Here is a 9,677-nt window from a genome sequence, read left to right as displayed (position 1 = left end):
CCGGCTGTACTGCTGTACCCTGTTCTTACTGTGGCCCGGCTGCACCGCTGTACCCTGTTCTTACTGCAGACCAGCTGTACCGCTGTACCCTGTTCCTTACAGTGGCCCAGCTGTCCTCTGTCCCCATCTACCAAACACTTGGGAATCTTCAGAGCATCACAGAATCCTTGCTTTGGGCCTCTGGTGGGAGTATCAAATGGTCTCATTATATTGCCAAACCCCAGTTCATCTACTTGACATTTGAAAAGCCAAAAGGATTCAAAAGTTTTTTGTCAGGGCGGGGGTGTGTGAGGTGGTGAGGGAAGCCGTCGGCTGAAGATGCACAGCAGTTGTGTGTCTGTTAAAGAGGGCTGCTCTCAGATTCAAGCTAATATTCTTTGTCTAGGATGGAATCCTACAAAATATTAAAAATCCATCTTTATCCTTGAAATATACTTTTTCTTTTGCAGGGGTCAAGGCCTTGTGTAACCCTGGCTGGCCTTGAACTCAGAGATCTGCCTGCCTCTGCCTCCCAAGCGCTGGGATTAATGGTGTGCACCATCACTGCCTAGCTAAATACCCTAGTCTTCTGTTGATACCTCAGTGTTGAAGAGGGAGGAGAAAGGTCGGGTGAGGGTAATGGGTCTTGGGTACCAGTTTCAGTCGAACATTACTTAACTGATTGACGTGGCTTTCCGCAGGTTGAGTAGAAATCAACTAACTCACAGGTTAAGAAACAAATTGATGAGCCACGTGATCTCTGCTAATGACCTGCATCAGACAGGGCTGCTTTGTTTTTTGACGATAAGGTCTCACTGTGTATCACAACTTTTCCTAGATCTGGACAGGCACCAGCCTCTGCCTCTTGAGGTTAGCATCATGTCTGCGTCATTGTGCCCAGCGAAACAATGAGCCATTTTTAAAGTCACCTTAAAGCATTTCCACTCAGCCACGGTAATGTACGCTAGCCAGAAAAGGCTCCTGCTAGGAGCGGGGCTAGAGAGGAGGTGGGGAGTGTCTGTAGGCCTAAGAGCCAAGATGATCTTCACAGGGCTGCAGAGATGGCTCGGGTAAAGAAAGTATACTGCTTTTGTAGACACCCTGAGCTCTGTCCACACAACCCATCCGAAGCCGCTCACAGCAGCCTAGAACACCACCAGTTCCTGGGAAAACAACACCTTCCCTGGCTTGACGACACCCATCCGAAGCCGCTCACAGCAGCCTAGAACACCAGTTCCAGGGAATCCAACACCTTCCCTGGCTTCAGAGGCACTGGACTTATATACAAACACAGACACTCACCTATACATAGAATAACATCTGAACAATGGCAATATCAACAGACAAATTAATGCAGAAGGAAGAGAACCTCACAGGGTCACAGTCTAGAAAAGGGCAGTTGGGCAGTTGATGATTACTAAGACAAGAGGGTTAACCTATCCCAGGGATGAGCCCACTAACTGCTTGTCCAATACAAGTCCTGAAACCATATGCACACAAACAAAAAAAATGAACTCAGCAAGTTGTATTTATACATGTATGTATATACACATATACACACATAACATAATAATCGGGAGAAAGAGGCTGTCAAAGTGAGAGTGGGGGACATGAAAGGAGTGGGAGGGAGGGACTCAGAGGAACTGAAGGCAGGATAGGGAACAGGAAAACTGATGTAACTACATTTTATTAAAGGTTTTTTTAAGTTTAAATAATAATAATAAAATTGCCTTTTAAGAAAAAAAAAAGAGTATTTTATGCCGGGTGCAGTGGCAGTGGCACAGGCGTGGGGATCTCTGTGAGTGCCAGGTCAGCACCGTCTATATAGTGAGTTTCCTGCCAAAGCTCTTCCCGAGGGTAAATTAGAACAGCACCCTTTCCAAGCTACCGGGCGAGCGAAGGGCAATTCCCAGAAAGACTTGCAGATAGACTTTGCCCATATGACATCTGTTTCAGTGACCAAATATGGTGCTAGAGAAAGGACTCGACATTAAGAACATTCACCGTTCTTGCAGAAGACCTGGATTCAGTTCCAAGAACCATCTCAGGTGGCCCCTGGCTTCCAAGAACTCCTGTTGACAGATTTTTCTCTGGGCCTCCAGCTCACAAGGAAAAATAAACCCAACATGGAGACTTAGATCAATCATGAAAGCTCAGCCTTAGCTCAGGCTTGTTCCTAACCAGCTCTTAGAACTTTTCCATTTCTATTCATTTACTTTCTGTCCTGTGGCTTTATCACCGCCTCTCTATACTGCCCATCCTGCTTGTTCTGCATCTCCTGGAGTCTCCTCCTTCTCCCCAGCATCCTCTCTGCCCAGAAATCCCACCTTGCTATTGGCCATTCATCTTTTTATTTAACCAATCAGAGTGATACATCTTCACAGTGTGCAAAAAGATTGTTCCACATCAAACTCCTGCTTGCACATAAACTCACATAGGCACATACACAGCAATAAGAAATCAAGTTTTGGGCTGGAGAGATGGCTCAGAGGTTAAGAGCACTGATTGTTCTTCCAGAGGTTCTGAGTTCAATTCCCAGCAACCACATGGTGGCTCACAACCATCTGTAATGAAATCTGGTGCCCTCTTCTTATGCATGCAGAACACTGTATACAAAATAAATAAATCTTTAAAAAAAGTTCTAAAAATAATTTTTAAAAAAAGAAATCAAGTTTTTAAAAAATTTAAAGATCAAATATTTACTAATCCTAACAGATATCTTTTATGGATAGGTAGAGGCCTTTCCATACATATCTTAAGAGGTTAATATGTTAATTAACATCTTAATAAAAAGAAATCACACCCAGTTTGAGGCTCACTGCCACTCCATAATGTGACAATGCTCCCACATTCTTATTGAAATATATGAAGGCTGTGAAGTGCCTGGCGGTGGTGGCACACGCCTTTAATCCCAGCACTCGGGAGGCAGAGGCAGGCGGATCTCTGTGAGTTCGAGGCCAGCCTGGGCTACAGAGGTATGATGGATGTGAAGTGTTTCACACCACCTGGAAGGTACCTGCCCCTTACAGACTTCAATCATCAGTCGAGATGGAGGGGATGAATGACCTTATAAAGAGGCATCTTAGCAAGTTAATGACAAAAACACAAACTAGATTAAAGTTGGTGCAGGAGACAGCTCTCTGTAGGAAGTGAGGAAAAGGGGTCCGTTTTTGGTAACTTGAATGCCTGGCACCCTATCCCCCCTCAAGTCCCATTGTAGTCAAAACCCCTGCAACAACCTCCCTGTTGAATGAGAGCGGCCCCCATAGGCTCACGTTTGAACGCTTAGTCACCAGGTGAGGGTACTATTTGAGAAGGATCAGAAGGTGTGGCCTTGTTGGAGGAAGAGCATGCTGGGGACGGGCTTGGACGGTTCAAAAGCCCACGCTAGGCCCAGTTCTCGCTCAGGCTACAGACCCGGGATGTAACTCTCCGCTACTGCTTTAGTGCCCTGCATGCCGCCTGCTGCCCACTGTGAGGATAATGGACTAAGCTTGGGAAATCCTAAGCAAGTCCCCAGTTAAATGTTTCTTTTGTATGAGTCGCATCAAACATGGTGTCTCTCCACAATAGAAACTAAGACAGCCTTTTACACAGGTTTTCCTGCTTTCTACAGTCCTAAATGATAAAATCCTGGCTTCCTCCCACACCTGGAATTTCACCAAACGGCAAATAAGATTCTGCCAAAGTCTTGCTCTGAGTTATGCCTCTCTAAGTCCACACAGAACATGAGTCTTGTCAAAACCCAAGCTTTGAACCCGCCTGTGGATCAGGCCCCCAGAAGAAGGTCCTCCTCACCACCCTCGGCCAGTACTATGATCTCAGTGCTTAGATTCAAAGACGCCACACCCCACTCTCTGCTTCCCCAGGGAAGCCACTCTCGGGGAGTCACCTCACAGCCTGCTCCTGTGACCTCCTGGGGCCCTCAGACTCTCCCGTAAAAACAAAGCAACCAGGTGAGACTATTCCTTTCACGTGCCCTCGCCTCCAGTACCCCAAAGCATATTCTAAGTGGATAATCCTCTTAACTCTCTCTTTGGCCGAGTGTTGAAATTCCTCCTCTGCAGGAATTCACACTGACAGCTGATTGGACAGGGAATTCAGATTAGAAAACACGCCCTGCTTAACCTCGTCCATTTAGCCCCAATTCAAAAAGTTCCTAACTCCAATCACCTAGAACATGTTCTCAGTCTTTACCCACCACTTAATAATTCCAACCCGGAAGGCTCCTGCATCTGCCCCTCCCTCTCTTCAACTGCATGCACGCGATCTGTGTCCCTAAGAACACAGATAGAAGCTGACGATCCAAATCCTTTAAATGAATAGTCTAGAAAACAATATATTTCTCTCAAAAGAAGTAATGAGATGTAGCTAAAATATATCATTCAGTGTTGTTGTTGATTGCCTCGCCTGTCTTCCGTGTTGCAGTTAAAGATGTCTGTAGTCTCTCATTCACCCTCCTCCGGCCCAGCCTCCTCCATCTGCCCGCGTGCCAGAAGGGGGCGCCACGTCTCACTATAGATGGCTGTGAGCCACCATGTGGTTGCTGGGAATTGAACTCAGGACCTCTGGAAGAGCAGTCAGTGCTCTTAACCACTGAGCCATCTCTCCAGCCCCCCCCCCTTTTTAAGATTTATTTATAACTTGCTTTCACTATCAAGGTTAGGCAAATGTTCCCCGACCGCCATCGAGTTTTCGTTGTTGTTGTTGTTGTTGTTGTTTGTCAGAGAAAGACGATCACAGCTCTGTTAAAAGCCTGTCCCAGTAGTCCTCCCTCCGTCTCTGAGTTTGTCGTTTACCCAGGCATCTTTGGTTCAGCTAGAACGAGTGTCTTTGATTTGCCGTCTTTGTACTCATACCCTGGCTGTTGAGTTTCTGGAAACTGATAAGAGTTGGATCCAGCATCCGCTGAAGGCCATGGATGGCAAAATTGGGCGGCTTTGTAAGACCCTAAGTTCTCAAGGGGTAGGGGATAGACTTTTAGAAGGGAAAACTCAGAGAATTTAACCTTTACCTCAGAGCAGACACGCCAACAGAGGACATAAAACTAAATGGTCTGTGCCAATGAGTAATAATCTTTCAGATGAAATTTTCTTCTTGTTACTCTTAGAATCTGGGTCCCAAAGCCTCAAGTAAGCTGTGAGGTTTAACCATACCGAATAGTTATCCACCACGCAGACTCAGAACCACAGGGATTAAAGATCAAAAGAGCTTACAACTGAGAAGCCCTAGGCAGAAATAACCCAACATCCAGAGCCGGAGCTGACCTCAGCTTCAGGGTGGGAGGATGTGTCAGGAAAAACAGATATGGATGGCTACAGCACCAGCATATAGAAAACCTGTGTCTGGGTTAGTGTACAGATTCAGCCCTTTGAAAGCAGACTGTATATGTACATGTTAACATGGATTATATATACATGCTAACCCCTGGGCAGACGGTTTCCCCAATAATCCTTGCACAGTTACCCCTAGCCCAGTGTGGTACAGACTGAGTTCCATGGGAAGCAGAATAAGAAAGAAGTTTGGGTTAGAAGATTCAAGTAAGGCTTTAGAGTGAGCTAGGGATGTAGCTCAGATGGTGGACTGATGGAGCTAGTGATGTAGCTCAGATGGTGGACTGATGGAGCTAGGGATGTAGCTCAGATGGTGGACTGATGGAGCTAGGGATGTAGCTCAGATGGTGGACTGATGGAGCTGGGAATGTAGCTCAGATGGTGGACTGATAAATCCCCAGCACCGCAGAGCCCATAGTAGCCCATGACTGTAATCAACATGGAGGTAGAGGCAAAAGATCCCATAGCTCAAGACTGTCCTCTACTACAAACTAGGTTTGAAGATGCATAAGACCCTCTCTCTCTCAAATAAACAAACAAACAGTAAAACTAGAGAGGAAATTGTCCAAAGGGGACGAACAAAGTTGTAGGAAAGAATGAGCTGGCACTTGCAGGAAGAGTCAGAGAACCTTGCTCTTTAGAAGTAGGAAGGGAACTGGATAAAGGTGTTAGGTGCCTAAGGAGCCCTTAGCCCTGTGGACTCAATCAGGAGGGTCAGGGAAGGTACTAACACCTGCCCCCAAGCCCCTCTTAAAGCTACAGACTACCCCACCATGAGGACTCAGCACCACAGCACCCAGGCCTCCTGTCTCAGTCTTAGTTTGGCAGCTTAACTCTGTCCTCACCTCACCCAAGATCTGTTCCAAGCTCTGAAGTTTGGCGTCAGCAGGCCTCTCAGCCTTCAGGATGTGACTGCCGTTGCCACATCAAGTCTCGCGCAGGCAGGCAGAAACAGGCCAACTCCTGCCAGGGATTTATTCCAACATCGAAATTAGAATCATTTACACATACAAAAGAATACGTGTAGAATGCATAAGTAAGTTCTGAAGCAGATTTCCTAAATAGCCACAAACTTCGCAGCAAGTGGAGAACTAGAATAGGGTGGACATTTGGACATTACCGATGCTCCCTGTGTGCCCTGACCAACCTGAGCCATTGCCTAACGCAGAGCTAACCACGCCATCCTGAATTCTTCCTTTCCTGTCTGTCTGTCTGTCTGTCTGCCCCTTCCTTCCTTCCTTCCTTCCTTTCTGAAAGTGTGTGCACCTATGTGTGCTTATGCACACACAAGGTGACAAAGTAGTTGTCCTGAGGATTCCTTCCCCCGGCAGTGTAAGCAATGTCCCCTCCTCCTTGTGTCACCTCAGCTGACAAGCACAAGCGCAATCCCACCAAAATTCAACCTGAGGAGGTGATGAGTTTCTTGACTGACTCATGGAGCATGGTTGGGGTCACTTACGGAGACAAGGGTGACCCCAAGGCCACCTTCCTAGAAACCCCTCACCCAGCATGGACGACAGTTTCCTTACACTCACAAAGAAGAGTTTCCCCCTCCGGTTATCTTTGTCTGTAACAAAATGTATCGTTGAAGTCAGAGGTGACTTTAATGTATTGTAAAGGCAGTGGCGGCACACACCTTTAATTCTGGCACTCAGAAGACAGAGGCAGGTGGATCTCTGTGAGTTAGAGACTAGCCTAGTCTACAGAGAGAGTTCCAGAATAGTCTGGGCTACACAGAGAAGCCCTGTCTCAAACAAAAACAAAAACAAAGAAAGAAAGTATTGTTAATTTCAAAATAAAATTTAAAATTAAATAATCTAAGAAGTGTGTAGGAGACATTGTATTTCCTTGGGTCTAGACTGAAGAAGCCTCAGCTCCAGAACCTCATTATATACATATATTATAAAAGCACATCAGAAGTTGTTCCAAGTACTTTTTATCCAGTTGCCTCTGAGTCCTGGATGTACCACATAAAACCATCTTCCTTTTACCACTCCCGCCCACACCAGAAGCCTGCGCCACATCCCAATGAGCTATTCTTCATGCTGGCAGGGATCTTAAATGACGACCTGTACTTTCAAATCCAATGAATATTTATCAAGCAAGTCTTCTGTTCAAGAAACAATCTCTCTTGGAGCCCCCGAGAGACCCACTTGCAAGAGACAAGCAATAGCACTATGGTAGCTGCACAGCCAGACGCTGAGTAATACTGGCTGGGGGGGGGGGGGACTCCAGCTCTGCTTCTGAAATCACTGCAGCCGTCCCAGCCTTCCCCACGCCTTCTAAACTTTTATAACTTGAGCTGTCACCATTGACACATCATCTAGAAACAACCTTTAAAATCAAGCTGATAAAGTCGAGGAAAACTGCGCTCATCACGACAGCCCCTACACCGAATAAGAAATGGTCACAATGCGTGAGGGCGAAGCGTGTTCTCAGAGCCACAGAGCAGAAGGCTTTGTCCTTGTCACAAACTAGGCTGTGCAGAGTTTGGTTTAGACGTGATAGATTGGTTTACAGCATTGATTTTGTGGGAATAATAAGGGGAGCGAGAGATAGAGGAGCCTAGCAATGTGCCACAGGTGCCCTCCTTAAAGAGACTTAACCCTAGCACTCGGGAGACAGAGGCAGGTGGATCTCTGTGAGTTCGAGGCCAGCCTGGTCTGCAGAGTGAGTTCCAGGATGGCCGCAGCTACACAGAGCCTTGCCTTGAACAAAACAAAACAAATCCCCGGTGGTGACAGGTTCTTGAGCTTAGATGTTTGCTCCCACCAATCAAATCTGAGTCTGTATCTGTCAAAAGTTGTCAACTTCTCATTAATGCAGAGGCTGAACTGTGAAATTGATAGGGTCATGTTAGTGTTGAAAAAGAAACACTAGGGTGGAGGAAGGAGCATAAGGAGGATAGCTAACACCAGAGATCTTTGAAAAAGCCACATGGAAACCTACTATTGTAGAGTTTCCTAGAGTGTGTGTGTGTGTGTGTGTGTGTGTGAGTGTGTGTGCTATGGAGGGGTGTGTGTGTGTGTGGTGTGTATGTATATGTTTGTGATGTGTGTGTGCACGCATGCGTGTGCATGTATGTGTGTGGTATGGAGGGGTGTGTGTATGTGTGTGGTGTCTGTGTGTGGTGTGGAGGGGTGTGTTGCGTGTGTGTGTGGTGTGGAGGGGTGTGCAGTGTATATGTGTGTGTGATGTGCGCAAGCATGAATGTGTGGTGTCTCTGTATGGTGTGGAGGGGTGTGTGTGCATGTATGTTTGTGATATGTTTGTGTATATGCATGCACGTGTGCATGTGTATGGTGTGTATGTAAGTGTGTGTAGTGTGTATGTGTGTGTGATATGTGCATGCATGTGTGTGTGTGTGTGTGTGTGTGTGTGTGATATGTGGGTATACACATAAAAAGGAAGTTTGGCAGTGTTGACCTATAATGGTGAGGGTGGTATGCCTCTCTCATACACCAGGGGCTATCAGCTAAAAAGCTCAGTCCAGGTATGTGTTATCTCTTGTCCAGCTGTTGGTCAACAAGGTCCCATAGGCCCTCCCAAATGTTACCATTGCTACCATTGTTCTTGGTTACTCTCGGGAACGCGTGTCATAGGACATGGAGATTTCTCTCACACATACTTGTGTATGACATGTGGACCTGTAACTGTTATATATCTTGTTATATTTTTTTAGAGTTTTAGTGCTATCCATGCTACTCCATTTTTTGTCTTTATCTTAGACAAACCAGTCATGGCGGTACAAACCTGTGAGTCCCAGATACTCAGGGGGCTAAGGAAACGAGATTTTGTGTTCATATATATATATATTTGACCACAAGCAATCCCAGGCGTGAATTCTCTGCTTTATTCTCCCTGTGCCTTCTGTCCTCTTCCGTCTCTCTGTTGTTTGAGTCTAAATCTGTGGATGCCCAAAGGCTGTGCGGTGAATTTGTCTCTGTCTGTGTGTCACCTCTAACGAAAGGTTTCACTCTCTCTTACTGAACAGCACAGAAAGCATCACATGGGGAAGGAAAGAGGGAAAACTTTACAGAAATCTTTAACAGCGTTTAACAAGGGAAGTCACTGGCTCTGACCCAGGTAAGAAACCCATGCTGACAAGCAATACCCAGTGAGTTCCACGTGCAGGGCATACACTCATTTTACAAGGTTGCTTTCAACCCATGTTTACTGTTTTCAGCAAATGACTAGCCTAATACGTGTACGAACCTACATGCATTACTACATAGTAAGACCCTGTCAAAAGAAAAAAAAAATCTTAGTGCCATGGAATGCATCCCTGCAAGTCACGGACTGGAGTGGCTCCAGAGGCCCTCAAAACAACACAAGCCATTACCATTGCTCTTGGCTACCTATCAT

This window comes from Microtus ochrogaster, unplaced genomic scaffold (genome assembly GCF_000317375.1).
Source record: "Microtus ochrogaster isolate Prairie Vole_2 unplaced genomic scaffold, MicOch1.0 UNK99, whole genome shotgun sequence".
NCBI classification, from domain to species: Eukaryota; Metazoa; Chordata; class Mammalia; order Rodentia; family Cricetidae; genus Microtus; species Microtus ochrogaster.
This window is presented reverse-complemented; position numbering follows the sequence as displayed.